Consider the following 19,713-nt stretch of genomic DNA (forward strand, 5'->3'; position numbering starts at 1 on the left):
TTGATATAACAGTGGGATTCCCTGACTGCTTTGGCCTTGCAACGACACCTCAACATTTGCTGCTGTGCTAACCGGTGGGCTTACAGTGGGGGAAACAATGTAGTGTTGCTGACTACCTTCTTTGTGATCAGTTGCACATGTGGTACTTGAGGTTTGGTGTTGTGTCCATGCTTGCAAGTGCATGCTGGTTAAATGTCTAAGCATGCAACTGTATTCAAATTTTTCAGATTTTTCCCTCGGCTAAAGGTCTTTGCGCACTTCTTACAGATAACCTTGGCCTGATCATGAGGATTTTGTTCAAAAAAGTGCCACACTACACTCTTCCTACTTTGGAAGACATTTTGCGGCCTAGCACGCTGTGCTATTTTGACCGTCTGGACAAGCTGTCCAGCAACTCTTTTGATTTTTGGAACCTGTCTTTGGAGTGCTCCGGGCCTGCCAGATAACAGCTGTTGCGATGTCGATGTCTGCTGTGGATGCTCCTCCTCCTCATCTGAGCTATTGGAAGCAGCACCCTCTTCCCCCAATGGATGCCAATCTGGGTCAACAACTGGGTCATCCATCACCTCCTCTTCAATGTCATGTGCACCTTCCTCTGTGTCACCGTGCATGGTGGTATAGTATGCGGGAAGGGGCACCTGAGTCTCATCAGGGTCAGAATCTGGCTCATTACACTGCGAGAACAATGTAGTGCTCTGAGTGAATGTACCAGCAGAATCATCTATCAGTGGCTGTGAATCAGTGCACTCCATGTCAGATTCATCTTGGCCTGGGTAATTCACCATTTCACTTGATAACCCAGGGATGGTATGTGAAAACAGCTCCATGGAGTAATCAGTTGTATGGCCTGCGTCATCCTTCAATCTTGATTGGGGTGAAGGACACAAGGAAAGGTGTGGTTCATGAACATGAGCCTCCAATGATGACTCAGTGCTTTTATTTTTTACAACTTCAGAAGAGGAGGCGATAGAGCTGGAGGATGAGTCAGCAATGTAAGCCAAAACTTTTTCCTGAAGCTCTGGCTTTGAAAGCGGTTTGCCAACTCCTAGAAAATTAAGCCTTCAAGGCCTTGTGTAACCAGACGATAACGCAGGCTCAACACCTCCTGCATTCGGTCCTATTTTGCTTTTGCCACTACCATCAGATACACCACCAACACCATCATTACCACCTGGCAACCCCCGCCCAATTCCACGGCCTCTTCCACCAGCCTTCCTCATTTTTGGTAAAAATGTACACAAAATCCCATAAACTATATAGTAATGTAAAACAAGGTACAAGGTGTATATAGGACAGGGTAGATGTAGAATTTCTGAACACACTTGTGGACACTGTTGGATTGTGTGAGGCCCAGTGAATATCACACCGCTATGTCACAGGCTCAATGTCGCAGGCGTGAAAAATGTCACTATAGGACAGGGGAGATGTAGAATTTCTGAACACACTTGTGGACACTGTTGGATTGTGTGGGGCCCAGTGAATATCACACCGCTATGTCACAGTCTCAATGTCGCAGGTGTGAAAAATGTCACTGTAGGACAGGGGAGATGTAGAATTTCTGAACAAACTTGTGGACACTGTTGGATTGTGTGAGGCCCAGTGAATATCACACCGCTATGTCACAAGCTCAATGTCGCAGGTGTGAAAAATGTCACTATAGGACAGGGGAGATGTAGAAATTCTGAACACACTTGTAGACACTGTTGGATTGTGTGGGGCCCAGTGAATATCACACCGCTATATCACAGTCTCAATGTCACAGGTGTGAAAAATGTCACTATAGGACAGGGGAGATGTAGAATTTCTGAACACACTTGTGGACACTGTTGGATTGTGTGAGGCCCAGTGAATATCACACCGCTATGTCACAGTCTCAATGTCGCATTTGTGAAAAATGTCACTATAGGACAGGGGAGATGTAGAATTTCTGAACACACTTGTGGACACTGTTGGATTGTGTGAGGCCCAGTGAATATCACACCGCTATGTCACAGGCTCAATGTCGCAGGTGTGAAAAATGTCACTATAGGACAGGGGAGATGTAGAATTTCTGAACACACTTGTGGACACTGTTGGATTGTTTGAGGCTCAGTGAATATCACACCGCTATGTCACAGGCTCAATGTCGCAGGTGTGAAAAATGTCACTATAGGACAGTGGAGATGTAGAATTTCTGAACACACTTGTGGACAATGTTGGATTGTGTGAGGCCCAGTGAATATCACACCGCTATGTCACAGGCTCAATGTCGCAGGTGTGAAAAATGTCATTATAGGACAGGGGAGATGTAGAATTTCTGAACACACTTGTGGACACTGTTGTATTGTGTGAGGCCCAGTGAATATCACACCGCTATGTCACAGTCTCAATGTCGCAGGTGTGAAAAATGTCACTATAGGACAGGGGAGATGTAGAATTTCTGAACACACTTGTGGACACTGTTGGATTGTGTGAGGCCCAGTGAATATCACACCGCTATGTCACAGGCTCAATGTCGCAGGTGTGAAAAATGTCACTATAGGACAGGGGAGATGTAGAATTTCTGAACACACTTGTGGACACTGTTGGATTGTGTGAGGCCCAGTGAATATCACACCGCTATGTCGCAGGTGTGAAAATTGTCACTATAGGACAGGGGAGATGTAGAATTTCTGAACACACTTGTGGACACTGTTGGATTGTGTGAGGCCCAGTGAATATCACACCGCTATGTCACAGTCTCAATGTCGCAGGTGTGAAAAATGTCACTATAGGACAGGGGAGATGTAGAATTTCTGAACACACTTGTGGACACTGTTGGATTGTGTGAGGCCCCGTGAATATCACACCGCTATGTCACAGGCTCAATGTCGCAGGTGTGAAAAATGTCACTATAGGACAGGGGAGATGTAGAATTTCTGAACACACTTGTGGACACTGTTGGATTGTGTGGGGCCCAGTGAATATCACACCACTATGTCACAGGCTCAATGTCGCAGGTGTGAAAAATGTCACTATAGGACAGGGGAGATGTAGAATTTCTGAACACACTTGTGGACACTGTTGGATTGTGTGAGGCCCAGTGAATATCACACCGCTATGTCACAGGCTCAATGTCGCAGATGTGAAAAATGTCACTATAGGACAGGGGAGATGTAGAATTTCTGAACACACTTGTGGACACTGTTGGATTGTGTGAGGACCAGTGAATATCACACCGCTATGTCACAGGCTCAATGTCGCAGGTGTGAAAAATGTCACTATAGGACAGGGGAGATGTAGAATTTCTGAACACACTTGTGGACACTGTTGGATTGTGTGAGGCCCAGTGAATATCACACCGCTATGTCACAGGCTCAATGTCGCAGGTGTGAAAAATGTCACTATAGGACAGGGGAGATGTAGAATTTCTGAACACACTTGTGGACACTGTTGGATTGTGTGAGGCCCAGTGAATATCACACCGCTATGTCACAGGCTCAATGTCGTAGGTGTGAAAAATGTCACTATAGGACAGGGGAGATGTAGAATTTCTGAACACACTTGTGGACACTGTTGGATTGTGTGAGGCCCAGTGAATATCACACCGCTATGTCACAGGCAGAAATTGGCTAGTGTATGACAAACTACAAGGTGTATATAGAATTGGGCAGAATAGGAATCTCCCTAGAGTGTAGGTCTGTAAGAACGGAACATGTCCTCGACTTATTCTTACAGAGTCACACACAGATAGCTTCACTGTGGCTGTGATAACAGCCGTTACACGGTACTGAGAGAGGAGCGTGCACGTACACCGCTGTCCGGTGTCCGTAAAATTGTCAAGCTCCGTGTTTTTTAAGTATACGGACTGACACACGCTGTCTCTCTATAGTTTTGAATGTGATCAAACAGCAAATATACTTAACTGTTTGAAAAACAGACAAAACTAGAAGGTGGAGGTCTGTAAGAACGGAACATGTCCTCGACTTATTCTTACAGAGTCACACACAGATAGCTTCACTGTGGCCGTGATAACAGCCCTTACACGGTACTGAGAGAGGAGCGTGCACGTACACCGCTGTCCGGTGTCCGTAAAATTGTCAAGCTCCGTGTTTTTTAAGTATACGGACTGACACACGCTGTCTCTCTATAGTTTTGAATGTGATCAAACAGCAAATATACTTAACTGTTTGAAAAACAGACAAAACTAGAAGGTGGAGGTCTGTAAGAACGGAACATGTCCTCGACTTATTCTTACAGAGTCACACACAGATAGCTTCACTGTGGCCGTGATAACAGCCATTACACGGTACTGTCTGAGGAGCGTACACCGCTGTATGGTGTGAAAAAATGCACGCTCAGTACCTCAAAAAAAATTTGGATTGCTTTTAAGAAAGCAGTTTGCAGAGCAGTGGGAAAACAGCAATGCAGCTATCAGGAAGCCTTATAAGGCAGCCTAACAACCAACACAGCTGATCCAGCAAAATATAGCCTCCACTTGCACTGCACACACAGTGACTGGTGTGTTGTACAGGCAAAATCGCTAGCAGCAGAAGCAGTTTTTGGTGTCTTCTTCCCTGCCTAACGCTCTCCCTACAGAATCAGCAGCAGCAGCAGCTCTCCCTATTCTGAGATCAGCATGAGTAACGTGGCGGTCGGCGTGCACGCCCTTTTATACTCCCTGTGATGCCCCCCAAAGCAAGCCAATCACTTGCATGCCCTTCTCAAAGATGGTGGTGACCCCTGCCTATGTCATCATGTTGCCCACAGTGTCCGTGGCTCCTGATTGGCTGAAAAAGGGCGGAAAACAAACTTTTGAAGCGCGACTTTGGCGCTAAAGTCGCCGAGCTCGTGGCCGACCTCACCCTAGGGTCGAGCTTCGTTTCATGAAACCCGACTTTACCAAAAGTCGGCGACTTTTGAAATTTTTCGACCCATTTCGCTCAACTCTACTCATCACCATGTCCTCAGCCATTCGCATTCGATCAGGCTCATCATAAATATGCCCCAGGGCTTAAAAAAATGCATCCACATTCATACGCTCAGGGGCCGTGGTTGGAAGGGAGAAAGCCCAAGCTTGGGGGGCTCCCCTTAACAGAGACATAATGACCTCCACTCTCTGACCTTCATCCCCAGAAGAGTGTGGTCTCAATGAAAAAAAAAGCTTACAGCCCTCCTTGAAAACTCTGAATTTCCTATTATCTCCAGAAAAGGTATCTGGTAACTTAACCGGAGACTCAGGGGAAACTAATGTAACATACCGAGCCCCCGATGAGAATACCCCATGCACAGTGTCAGCGATCAGTTGCTGAGACTGAGCCAGGACTCATTCTCCAAGGAGTTTCTGAGACATCTGAGTCAAGTGTCTCACCTGCTCAGAAAGAGCGTGCATAGGATCCATCACATACACAGGAGAATGGGAGCAGAGAAAAAAAAATGGTATGAGTCAGTTATAATGTCAGAGACACCGCACTACACTTGCTCACAGAGCCAGTGCGCGTGTCCTGAGTACAGAAACAGTGCTAAAAGATCCCTGTGGAGCAGGGCAGCAGAGGTGACAATGTGTGCTTCAAACTAATAGTGTCAGGGTCCAAGTCAGCGCCAGAAAGTAAAGATGCACCGGACCTGCGGACACTGAAATTAGCAAGCTGGCACAGGACCTGTGGTCAGGTGACTGCAAGGGGGCGGGGCTTAGCGTCCTGCTTTCAGATATGACAGGACACCATACAACAACTCAGAGTCAGGCAAAACGGAGGTCACAACAGTACGGGCAAACGAGGCACAGGAGGGACAAACAGACGTCTAGTCAGACAAAGCCAAAGGTCAAACACAAGAGGGCGACGTGGTACCAAGGGGACGAGCAGAGAGAAGTCGGGTCACAAGCAAAGAGTCATACACGAGAGGTAGCGCAGTACAAAAGGTGCAGGCAGAACTCGTAACAGGGACAGAACCGGATCAAAACCAAACAAGCAAGATATCAGGCACAAGGCACATGTACGCACAAGGTCAACTAACTCAGCCGAGGGCAGGAGCATAACTGACACCGGACCTAGGTCCAGTGAACATTAAATAGCCACCCTCTGCCAGAGAGAGGCGGAACAATTAACCCCCAGTCTGATCAAAGCGAAACCCCGTCCTGGATCATGACAGTTCCAAGTTTCACAATAGTAGTTTTCCAATCAATCCTGTCTATATTTGAGTGCATTATATTAATCTTCTGATAATTCTATTGCCATTGCTGCAAGACAAGATCTGTAACTGGAACCAACATCTACCAAATCTCATGACCGTTTTTAAATGGAGAAAAAAATATATTACCTTAGTGCAAAGGCTTTAAATAAGGTGCCTCTGTCAAAGGCTTCCTTGCCCCGCCATGCTCGTTTCACCCAGCTAATTCTGGGGATGTGTCCTGCATAGACAGGCGTGTGTGTATAAATATGGGATCCAACCAATAGAAGAATAGCTTGCGATAACGTCACTAGTTGCTAAGTTAATACTGCACATGCGTAAGTGAAGAAATTCACCAATGGAAAACTTTCCTGCCGTGACATCAAGTAAATAGTGCGCACGCGCAGTTAAAAAAATCATCCAATGAGAAAAATCCCCTGAACGATGACATCAGCTGTTGCCGGGTATAATGGCGCATGCACGGGCTACGCAGCACACCCTTTGTAAAGTAGCCTGGCGTCCATGATCCAGTGTAACAGCACCTCTCCAATGCATACCCTAATGGTGCGGTTTAGGTGATGAACACCTTATAATCATCGGTTGCCAGTGCTGGGTTTCTTGCAGCCAGAATACGTGCACCACCCTGCACAGCTGTCCCATCACTCAAATAGAACTTTATACTACCACTAGTGGTGATAAAGAGATTTACATTAGTGATATTTAAAAGTGAAAAATATGTTATATACTAGCTGAAGAGCTCGGTGCTGCCCGGGCATAGTAACTAACTACAGTTACGGTTAGTTAGTGTGCAAAGCTGAGTGTATAGCCCCGCCCACGCCGCATAGCCACATTCACTATTATATCCCACATCATCCCGTGAGCCAGAGCTACCGGACTACTACCCCTAATATCCCATACCGTCCCGTCAGCCAGAGCCACCGGACTACTAATATCCCACATCATCCAGTCAGCCATAGCCACTGGACTACTACCCCTAATAACACACATCATCCCGTCACAGCCGCCAGACTACTACCCCTAATATCCCACATCGTCCCATCAGCCAGAGCGACCGGACAACTACCCCTAATATCCCATGTCATCCCGTCACAGCCGCTGGACTAAAACCCCTAATATTCCACATCATCCCGTCAGCCATAGCCACTGGACAACTACCCCTAATATCCCACATCATCCCGTCACAGCCGCTGAACTACTACCCCTAATATCCCACAGCATCCCGTCAGCCAAAGCCACCTGACTACTACCCCTAATATCCCACATTGTTATATATATTAAGCTGAGTGTAGAGCCCCGCCCATTCCGCATAGCCACATTCACTATAATATCCCACATTATCCCGTCAGACAGAGCTACCGGACTACTATCCCTAATATCCCACATCATCCCGTCAAAGCCAGTAAAAGTAGAATAGTGAAATTGCACAGAAACATGGTTCACTAAGATCCCAGGTCAACTTGTAATTTGTCCGGTTGAGTTGCTCATGGATGTACAGCATCTGTATGCAGTATAGTATCATATTTAATGGGTTGTTATGGGAAAAGCATTACGTGTTACGTATATGGGTATATTCAGGTGAATTGTGGGGAAAAGTAGCACTTTAAAAAAACTCACAGCATCAGAGCACAGTAACACATCAATAAGGCACAAAAGTGTGTGTGAGAAAATATTAAATCCACATGACATTTAATATGTGCACTTTCCTACATTCATGTGTGTCACTTAATGATACCACACGGGAGAGGGGGATTCATTTCTGTCATGTACTCACTGCTCCTTTCTGGGGGACATACGATGGCTGGAGCTTATGTTCCTGGGGATGCTAGATTTCTCCCACCTTGCGCATAGCAACCAAACACAGCTCAGCTACTTTTAACCCGCTCTGGTGAAATGAGAGATGCTTAGTGATTGGTTGCAAGGAAAACTGTTGGTCATAGCAACCAATCACAGCTTGGCTTCCTTTGAACAGCTCTGGTGAAATGAAAGATGCTTCATGATTGGTTGGTGATACACACACATTTATTTTTATATATAGAGATGTGAACAAATAAATAAGTGATAGATAAAATTTGAGCTGCATTTTTCAAACAATAAAAAAGTGAAAAGTAAGGCTGTGTGCCCACGTAGCGTTTTTAAGCGTTTCTGCAGCGCTTTTAGACAAGCGTTTCTGCTGCAGAAACGCTTAAGAAAAGCATCCAATTGATTTTTAATGAAAACCCACATGTTGTGCCAATGGTGCGTTTTTTACCGCTGCGGAAACGCTTAGCATTTAAAAATGCAGCATGTTCATTAATTTTGCGGAATCGCACACGATTCTGCATACCATCAATTATATGGGCAAAAACGCTTAGGAAAATGCATGCAAAAACGCTTGACAAACGCTTACAAAACTGCGTCAAAAGACGCATGCGTTTTCCCGGGAGCAGGGTGTGCGATTCTGCTCAGGTTTATTCTGCATGAGAATCGCTACGTGGGCACATAGCCTTAAAGTGAATTAATGAGAAAGGGATGAGAAAAAAAGAAATTGCAAACAAAAGAAAAGAACCAAGGAATTTGAAAAATTGTAAAAAAATAAAAAAATAATGAAGGAGAATGATAAAGAAAAAAAAGGGAAAAAATAAAATTAAAAAATAACAAATAAAAAACATGCATTGAAATAAATATGTAAATATAATGTATAATAACCATAAAGTTATTATCAAAATACATTAAATATAGAACTGCCACACAACATGTGGCCAGTAAATATCTGTGACAACAAAACAAAAATCTATATTGGTGATGTGAATTCCTTTCTTTCACAATAAGACAAAAAAAGCTGTCTCAACAAGACGCAGAATACAATTATAGTCCATAAAATATTGAATAATTTCTTCTTTTATCAAAAGAATCCCAATCTTTATGAGGAACTTATTAATTGTTTTATGTCTTCTTTTTTTCTTTTTCTAGATCATATAGGTTAATCACCCGGCATTAACCACCTCCAACACTGGTGACATCATCACACGCAAGGCAAGTATACCCACACTAAGAAGAAAAAATATATATAAAAATTAATAAAAGCATACACTAACATACATAAAAACACATTAAAATAAAATTGACGTCCCTAAAAAGAATACATCGAAACCCTATTATCAAATATTAAATGTCCTTTTTACACCACATAGCTGACCTATAAAAATGCCCCAAAGCCGAAGCTTTCATTAAGGCGTTGTGGGGCCAGAGATCCAAGTTGGTAAATCCACCAGCTTTCTTTTCTTGCTAATAATTTTCCCAAATCTCCTCCCCTGAAACCCATAATGACTGAGGCTATCCCTCGAATTTTAAGTAAGTTGGGGTTACATTGATGGAACTTTTTAAAGTGTCGGGGGAGATTTTTTGAGATCAGAGTCATCAGTGAAGCTTTTTACTTGCTCTATATCCAAACAATGTTCTATTGTCCTTGTTTTTAGTTCTCTACTTGTGAGGCCGACATAAATTTTCTCGTATGGGCACTCTGCATGATAAATCACTCCTCTAGAGCTACATGTAATATATTTTCCTATTTCATACACCTTTGAGCCGTCACGGTTTTTAAAATTTTTACATTTAGTGAGGTTAGCGCAGGCTTTACATAGCCGACATGGAAAGAATCCATTCTTTTCATGAATATTTTTCATTTTTTCTTGCCTTGGTTCGAAATGACTATGAACTAACCGATCGCATAAATTTTTAGAGCGTCTGGCTACTATTGATGGATATGGGGTTAAAATTCTTTTTAAAATGGGATCGGTAAATAAAATTTCCCAATGACGGGCTATTATATATAATAATTTCTTGTGGTGTTTTTCGCTCTCTGAAATCCATGTTTAATTATCCGATGACTATAGCCTCTTTCTTTAAATCATGCTGACAGCTGTTTGGATTCAGTCCAAAAAATCAGCTTCCTCAGAACAGATACTCTTGACTCTTAAAATTGACCAACCGTTATTCCTTTAATTGTTGATTTTGGATGTGATGATGTAGCGTCAAGAAGTGAAGTGGTAGCTGTGGGTTTACGGAATATGGTAGTAGTTAAGTGTCCATCAAGACCTTTAGAGATTAATAAATCCAAAAATTCCACTGTTTTACCATATTTGAAGGTTAATTTTATGTTATAATTGTTATTATTCAAATTCTCCATCAATTTGGATAATTCTTCAGCAGTGCCTTCAAAAATAAACAGAACGTCATCAATGTAACGAATCCATTTTTAGATTTTTTCAGCGCCTTGAATGGATTAGTTTTGGAAAATTTCCCTTTCCCAATAGCCTTAAATATGAGGGGGCGCAACCTTGTTGTTGTACATTAATCTTATTGTTGAAGGTAAACACATTGTGGGGCAGAATGAAATTCAGTAAAGTGACCAAAAGGTCAGCCATAGGTTTATCGATATTAATTGATTACAAAAATCACTTCAATGCTTTTAGGCTATGATGTTGGATGGAGGTGTATAGGGCCTTGACATCTGCTGTCACGAGTAACATATTTTCATTTAAAACCTTGTTGTCCAAGTGCCCCATTTGCAGCTGTGGTATCTTTCATGTGTGAGGGTAATTCAGACCCCATTAGTTTCAAATAATGATCTACGATTTTGCAAATGGTTTCACACGGACTATCATTCCCAGAGGCTATTGGCCTTCCTGGAGGGTTCACAGCATCCTTATGGATTTTAGGAATAAGATAAAATGTTGCCAATTTAGGATGCAAGTTTTTATATAGGTCCAATAGTCTCTTGGGAAAGATACCTTTTTCTAAAGCCTCTGATAAAATTCCTACCAGTTGTTCCTGGTACTTTTGTGTGGGATTAAAAGTCAGAGGTTTATAGCACTTATATATATAACTCTCTTCTAGGATCAATTACATCATGCATTGCATCAGTACAGTGGACCCAATGTCATTCCAGGGCCTTACAGCGGAATGTCCTAGCAGGGGAAAGGAAGCTGGAGGGACGTCTGGAGGGAATATTATGCTCTCCAAGGAAGCAGTAGACTCGATGGCCTGGTGGCTAGATCCTGAGAATCTATCGCAGGGCGTTCCATGGTCCCTCCAAATATTGGATGTGATAGTGACAGAAACAAGCACGGAAGGATGGGGCGAACATCTCAGAGGCCATATAATTCAGGAAATCTGGTCAGAAACTGACCAGACGGTTCCTCAAACTACAGGGAACTCCAAGCAATAAAAAACGCAGTCATAGAGTTCCTTCGGCGTTTAGAAGGGAGCCTTGTTCGAAAATTGTCGGACAATCTAACTTCTGTAGCCTATATCAATCACCAGGGGCACAAGATCCCAGCCCCTAATACGGCTTAGGCCGGTTTCACGTTTGCGTTTAGGGCCGCAGCGTCGGCGCAGTATGCGTTTGGCGGCGCCTGCGTCCTTTTGACGGTGCGCCGAGTGCAACCAAATTGCAACAGGTTGCGTTTGGCGCTGGTCGGCGCACCGTCAAAAGGACGCAGTCCTCAGTGATAAAGATAGGGGACGCATGACGCATGCAGCGTCATGCGCCCGGAGGCGGAGCTACCGGAGGAGGCGGGGCGGGGGGGGCTTAGCGGCGGCCGTGCGCAGGCCGATGCTGCGGCCCTAAACGCAAATGTGAAACCGGCCTAACTCATGAAATTCTCCAGGTAATGGAGGAACATCAGCTACAGATATTGGCTCTACACATAAAGGGGAAAGAGATCCAGGAAGCAGACTTCCTCAGCCGGACAACCTTGAAACGGGGAATAGGAGCTGGATCCATCTGTTTTTCAGCAGATTGTGAATCTTTGGGGGCGGCCAGAGATAGATTTATTTGCCAACAGAAAGAATAGGAAGACAAAGAGCTTCTATTCCCTGAACCCAAGAGAAAGACCCTACGCGGTAGATGCACTACAGATCCCTTGGGATTGGCCTCTGCATTTTCCCCATTAATGTTGATCCTGGCAGTCCTGAGAAAAATTTGTGAGGAAGCGGCGGATGTCATTCTCATTGCTCCTTAAGCCATTAGCTTAGCCTACACCCCTAGCAGTAGACCAATTCCTGGAAATCTGAAAGCCCATTCCACCAGGGCTGTGGCGACCTCCTGGGCTGAAAAAGCAGAGGTGTCCATCAACAAAATATGTAAGGTTGCCACATGGTCTTCCCCTTCTACCTTCTATAGACACTATCGCCTCAAACTGTCCTCCTCTGTTGACCTGTCCTTTGAGAGGAAGGTATTACAAGCGGTGAGCCCTTTGCTTTGATCTATATAAATCTCTCTGGTGGTGCTGTCATGGGAGAAGGGAAAAAATTCTTACAATATAAAAGGGGACAAAACAAACTGGCACATGCAGTAACATATGGGCGGTGATTCAGCAGAGCCCCAGCCGGAGCTAGCTGACCTGCATAAAGCAGAGATAAACAAAACCAGATCAAATGCAAACAGAATAGCAAATGAACCACTTAGCTGAACATGCAGGGAAAGAGCAGGAGACATCAGACCTCAGGAGGCACAGGAAGAAAATCACCAGCAGGGATAGAGGGAGTCAGCTGTCTTAAATCTCAATCAGAAACCCCAGATCTCCAATCGTCTTCCTCATTATCAGGTGGCAAGCCTCTGTCAATCAGATCAGCTCCACTACCTCCAGTAACCACCCGAGGGAGCCCAGAAAGAGAACTCTCAATCTGATCAGCTCCACTATCTTCAGTAATCACCACAGGGAAGCTAGAGAGAGAATTCACAACAGGTGTCTGTCTTTTTAGGCGTGCTATAGTTTTGTGCACCTCTGAAAAGAAAGACATTGCTGAACAGAGGTCAGACAGAGTCCAGAGTAACTTTGCTGCCTCATAGTGAATTGATCCCAAAGGGGTTTAATCTGAATCGCATCATTCAGAGATTTAGAAACCCCAATGTAAGTGCTGAGAGTAGATCTCGGGAAAAATATGATCGAAAATATTATGGAAAACGTTCCCAATAATAGCTTCAACGCAATCCACAATAAAACAAAGTAGCCACTCATGTCTGTCATCTGTCAATGGAAATATATGGGGTTTCCAAGATACTGGTAGCACAAAGGCTCTGGAGTAGCTCTATAGCTCCTTGCCCTTCTAAAAGAAATCCAGCGAATTTTGCGCTCTCAAATGCCCCCCCACCTTCTGAGCCTCAGTGTGCCTAAACTACAGTACATTTAGCATCCACATGTTTGGCATTTCTGTAGCGATGAAAGCCCACTTAATTTACGGGTGCATGTCTCAGGAAGCAAAAGCTGTGTACAATGTACAGTACTGGGCACTACAATGTATTGGGTACTGCAATTTTCACTCAGCAACATCCACTGCTGCTTGTTTCTGGAAGACACACATGGAGTCAAAATCGTCACCACACTACAATTATTCCCAGAGTGGTATAATTTTCAAAATGGGGTCACTTGAGGAAAGATTCTGCTTTTTTGGCACTTAGAGGCTCTGTATATGGAGTCCGCAAACTATTCTCCAAAAATGTGTTCTCTAAGAGTCAAATAGTGCTCTTTCCCTCCCGAGTGTCACCATATGGCTAAGCTACAGGCCAGGACAAGGTATTTTGGTGCCTTAGGCAGAGTAAACAAATGGCGCCCCCCTCTCCCCAAGCAAAGGGATGGTTCAGAGACTAAGATAACAGGATACCTAAGGTACCCACGCCCCATGGGTAACGTAACAAGTTCCAATGACCACATCCACTAAAATAGTTAGCTTTTTCAATTTCAAAATTAGATACAAAATCACTCATTGTTTGCAAACCATTTACACAGTATGAGAGACAAAAAGTGATATTCATCTCTGATGTCCTATATTTTAAATGTCAAACCCAAGGGCGGACATGGAAGCTAATATAGCTTAACTATAATGGGAGCCAATTAGTTTCCATTAGGGTATCTGCCAAGTGCTGGTCACCTTAATTGAAACCAAACAGACCCCATTATAGATAAAGGGGTACATATGATGGATTTTACATCCATCATGCTACAAATACTGCTTGCAACAAAACTGATGGTTGGTGCCTCTGGTGACGTATTCATGTACTGATGGTGGCTTTGGGGATGTATTCATGGAGTGATGATGGTTCTAGTAATACAGTTGTGTGAAAGTGTTTTGCCCCCAGACCTAACATCTGGTTGGACCACACTTAGCAGCAACAACTGCAAGCAAGCATTTGTGATAACTGGTAATGAGTGTTTTACAATACTCTGGAGGAATTTTTGCTCACTTGTCTTTGCAGAATTGTTGTAATTCAGACACATTATAGAGTTTCCGAGCATGAGCCGCGTTTTTAAGGTCATGCCGCATATTAGACCACATCACATATAAGGGTTGGGGGTCACTTGGGTAATCGTGATCACAAAATAATAAGTTTTCATGTATCCTTTAATGAGATGTGTAGTAGAGGGGTTACAAAGACACTAAATGTCAGGAAGGCAAATTTCCAATGGATGAGAGATGATCTTAGTGCAATAAACTGGGACGATATCCTGAGATATAAAAGTGATCAAAGAAAATGGGAGACGTTTATTAGCATCCTGAATAGGACCTGTGCACAGTATATACCCTATGTGCATAAACTTGCTAGAAATAGGAGGAAAACACTATGGCTAAATAGTGCTGTAAGGGGCGCAACAAGTGACAAAAAGAAAGCAATTAACCCCTTTCTGACATTTGACATACTATCCGGTCCATGTGCCCTGGGACTTAATGCCCATGGACGGGATAGTACGTCATGTGCGATCAGCCGCGCTCATGGGGGAGCGCGGCTGATCATGGCCGGGTGTCAGCTGATTTTCACAGCTGACACCCGGCACTAAGTGTCAGGAGCGGTCACAGACAGCTCCCGGCACTTTAACCCCCGTAACACTGCGATCAAACATAATCTCAGCGTTCTGGAGCCGGCAGAGGGGCTGACAGCCCCTCTGCCTTTATATCGGAGACCTCGCGTTATGTCGCGAGGTCCCTATCGCTGCCATGGAAACCTGAAGTCGTCATAATGACATCCTGGTCTCCAGAGCTGAGACACTTCCTGTCATACGCAGTGCATGTCAGGAAGTCTCTCAGGTTAGTGCATAGAAGCTACAGTGCTGACATCTTCTATAGCATGCAGCTCTGCATGCTATAGAAGCGATCAGCCTGCACAAAATGAGTGTCTTATAGTGGGACAAAGTGTAAAACTAAGAATTAAATTACAAATTTTTTTTTAAATAATTGTAAAAATATTTTAAAAAATAATAATATAAATAATAATAAAAAAATCATTATTCCATCAATAAATAAAATGTAAATAAAAAAATCTAAGCAATAAATGTACACATATTTAGCATTGCTGCATCTGTAACGACCCGACCTATAAAACTGTCCCACTAGTTAACCCCTTTAGTGAAAACTATTTTAAAAAAAGGCAAAAAAACAATGCTTTATCATCATACTGCCAACAAAAAGTGGAATAACACGCAATCAAAAAGACGGATATAAATAAACGGGGTATAAATGAAAACATCATCTTGTCCCGGAAAAAACAAGCCGCCATATAGCTCCATCACCGGAAAAATAAAAAAGTTATAGCTCTCAGAATAAAGTGATGCAAAAATAATTATTTCTCCTTGTTGAGAGTGACAGGCCAGGCGTGGCATGTCAGAATGAGGAAACTTATATACATCATGTATGTTCCTCTGGGAAATTAAATATGAAAATTGCCTCTTCAGAGAGGAAGAGGACTAGAACTCTAGTGCAACCTACTGGAAGTAGCAATCTTAGCCAGGCCTGGCTTGTCACTCTCCAAAAGGAGAAACCTTACCCTTTAGATCCTAGTCTTAAGCCTCTCATCTAGCCATATCATATCTCATACTTTACACTGACGAGCGGCAATACCAGCAACACTGTGTCTGCAAATGAGATTCTGATTTGGCTTTTATTCTTAGTCATATGGCAAGGCTCGATAAAGGGTCGATATTGACTTTTAGGATCACTACTTCTACTAGGCGATATTAGAGTCCTAGTCATCTTCCTCTATGAAGAGGCAATTTGCATATAAAGTAAATAAATTTCAAGTCCCTCGTCCCCAACTCTCATCTATGGAAAGGTGGCCATAGACCTTGGGTTAGTTTAGATGTAAGGGAGAAAATGGATTCCAGTGGAATTCTGGAGTCTGGCAGGGACTTGCTTCTGTATTCCAATTTAAAGCACATGCATTATTAGCTGATTAGAGTGTGCATGTGTTTGGGATACTTCAGAGAAATATCAGCCAAACAGTATCTAATCAAAATGTCTGGCCAGATTTAGATGGCTGTCGGCCCATAGCTATTCCTTTCAACCCATATTTTCACATCAATTTGCGAACTATACTCGTACTGATAAGATCCAACTAAAGCTGGAGTCACACATAGCGACTTACCAGCGATACCGACACCGATATCAAGGTGTCAGGATCGCTGGTAAGTCGCTATGTGATCGCTGGTGAGCTGTCACACAGACAGCTTCACCAGCGATCAGCACAGCGATGCCAAGCGCCCGGCATCGCTTGCCATCCCTGTAAAAAATAGAATTAAAATAAAAAATATAGTTATTCTCACCTTCCGACGTCCCGCGCAGCCATCCTGCCTCTCTCCACGCTCCGGTCCCAGTGATCCTTTGCGAGAATGACCACGAGACGTCACGGTCTCGTGGGAGCGCGAAGTCTCGCGGTCATTTGTGCAAAGGATCACTGGGACCGGAGCGTGGAGAGAGACGGGAATGCTGCACGGGACGTCGGAAGGTGAGAATAACTATATTTTTTATTTTAATTCTATTTTTTACAGCTGATCGCTGGTCTCCCGCCTGTCACACGCAGCGATGCGTGCTGGCCAGCGGGAGACTAGTGACCAAAAAAATGTCCAGAGGTTTCTTACAGCGATCAGCGATACCGGCAGGGGGGCCGCTTGCTGATCGCTGTCACACACAGCGATCTCGCTGGTGAGATTGCTGTTATGTCACAAAAGTTGTGACTCAGCAGCGATATCGCTAGCGAGATTGCTATGTGTGACTCCCGCTTAAGAGACAGACTATTGCTTCCTCATGGAAAGTTTCCTGCTGGAGGCTACTTAATGTCCTCTTTGGACCAAGGAACTAAACAACTGCTGAGCTTAACAGAAACCTATCACCAGCTTTGTTCCATATGATATATGATCAGGACCTTTCAGTCCTGACATACAGCACTGTAATGTGCTGTAAATATGCCCCAATCTGGGCTTTAAAACAAGAAAAACTCTTCTAAACTTATTAGTAGACAACCATGCTACCTAATCATTCACGGTTGACTGGCACTTCTGTATTGGGGAGAGTGCCTTTTAAACAAGTTGCATCCCAGCAATTGACTGGTAGCCATCTTGCAGGTGTACTCTTGTACTAAATGCCTCCCAGCTATTGGCGGGGGGCACTATACTATATGTGTGTGCTGCCCCTTTAAGAGCAGGGGAGTGCGCTCCACTGGGAACTGCGGTGTGCACAACACCAGGAACCAAGGAGCACGCTGGGGACCATGCGGAGGCTGTGTGTCATGATCCAGGATGGGATTTCGCTTTGACCCATCCTGGTTAGACTGTGGGTTAATTGTGCTGCCTCTCTCTGGCAGCAGGAGGCTATTTAGTGCTCACTGGACCTGGGTCCGGTGTCAGTTATACTCCTGCCCTCGGCTGAGTTAAGTGACCTCTTGTATACGTGTGCCTTGTGCCTGATAGCTTGCTTGCTTGTTCGGTTGTGATCTGGTTCTGTCCCTGTTACGAGTTCTGCCTGACCCTCTTGTACTGCGCTACCTCTCGTGTATGACTCTCTGCTTGTGACCCGACTCCTCTCTGCTCGTCCCCTTGGTACCACGTCGCCCTCTTGTGTATGACCTTTGGCTCTGTCTGACTACCCGTCTGTTTGTCCCTCTGTACCTCGTTTGCCCGTACTGCTGTGACCTCTGTTTCGCCTGACTCTGAGTTGTTTGTATGGTGTCCTGTCCTATCTGAATACAGGACGCTAAGCCCCGCCCCCTTGCAGTCACATGACCATAGGTCCCGTGCAGACTATTCAGTTTCAGTGTCCGCAGGTCCTATGCATCTTTACTTTCCAGCACTGACTGGATCCTGACACTATTAGCCTGAAGCACGCATGGTCACCTCTGCTGCCCTGCTCCCCAGGTAACTCTTAGCACTGCTTCTGTTCTCAGGACACGTGCACTGGCTCTTTGAGCAAGTGCAGTGCGGTGTCTCTGACATTATAACTGACCCATACCATTTTTTTTTCTCTGCTCCCATTCACCTGTGTGTGTGATGGATCCTATGCACGCTCTTTCTGAGCAGGTTAAGCATCTGATGCAGATGTCTCAGAAACTCTTTGGAGAACAAAGAGTCCTGGCTCAGTCTCAGCAGCTGATCGCCGACACTGTGCAGGGGGTTCTTTCATTGGGGGCTCGGGATGTTACATTAATTTCCCCTGAGTCTCCAGTGAAGTTACCAGATACATTTTCGGGAGATAAAAATGACTTCAGAGTTTTCAAGGAGGGCTGTAAGCTTTTTTTTTCCTTAAGACCACACTCTTCTGGGGATGAAAGTCAGAGAGTGGGGGTCATTATGTCTCTGTTAAGGGGAGCCCCCCAAGCTTGGGCTTTCTCCCTTCCTACCACAGTCCCTGAGCGTTTGACTGTGGATGCATTTTTTGAGGCCCTGGGGCATATTTATGATGAGCCTGATCGGGTGCGTATGGCTGAGGACAGGCTGATGAATGTTTGTCAGGGGAAACACTCAGCCGAGTGGTTTTGCTCAGAGTTCAGACGCTGGGCTGCTGAGGTCTGCTGGAACGACGCCGCTCTCCGGGGGTTGTTCCGTAGAGGCCTGTCTGAGCATCTGAAAGACGCCTTGGCTCTCCACCCCCCACCTGATGCCCTGGAGGAAGCTATGACACAGGCCGTCCGAATGGATCGCAGGTTACGGGCAAGGGCAGTGATACAAACCGAGACATCATTATTCTCCCAAGGAAGGGGAGCCAGTTCTTCATTGAAAATCATGGCGATGGGAACCATCAAACTTAAGGAGGAAGAAAGGAGACAACGGCACGTGAGAAAATGCTGTGTTCACAGTGGCGAGTCTGGACATTGGAAAAAGGATTGCCCCTCCCGGCCACTAACCAGCAAGCGACTGAGCCCGGGTGATGATCGTGGAGGTCACCCAGGCTCTCAGGTACCCTTTTCTGCATTTTCTAAAATGTCATTTCAAGTGGAACTTTGTTGTGGGGGTGTCTCCACATCCACTTCTGCCTTCGTGGATTGCGGTTCATCATTGAACTTTATTGACTCTGACTTGGTGGCCAGGTGTAAGTTAGGGACAGTTAGGTTGGAGACTCCGATTCACCTTGTTGCTATTGACAAAACACCACTGGTTAAGAATGACATTGTGTTTTGTACTGAAGAGTTTCTCCTTAAAGTGAGTTCCTTACACCAGGAACGTATTTCATGTTTTGTAATGAACAACCTGCCTGCGGGACTGGTGTTGGGCTTCCCCTGGTTAAGGCTGCATAATACTGTGATTAATTGGGAATCTCGGGACA

General features: G+C 44.6%; 1 protein-coding gene across 2 annotated transcripts in view; it reads left to right on the forward strand.

Moving 5' to 3' along the window:
• Positions 1 to 19,713, forward strand: part of HEMGN (hemogen) — a 143,755-nt gene that overhangs the window by 50,358 nt on the left and 73,684 nt on the right. For both annotated transcript variants that reach the window (XM_073549717.1, XM_073549716.1), the window contains one exon: positions 9,097 to 9,159. The gene's annotated coding sequence lies outside the window, so the exon portion shown is untranslated. The remainder of the gene's footprint in view (positions 1 to 9,096; positions 9,160 to 19,713) is intronic.

This window comes from Dendrobates tinctorius, unplaced genomic scaffold (assembly GCF_039654945.1).
Source record: "Dendrobates tinctorius isolate UK_male_01 unplaced genomic scaffold, ASM3965494v1 ptg000160l, whole genome shotgun sequence".
In the NCBI taxonomy this organism is placed as follows: domain Eukaryota; kingdom Metazoa; phylum Chordata; class Amphibia; order Anura; family Dendrobatidae; genus Dendrobates; species Dendrobates tinctorius.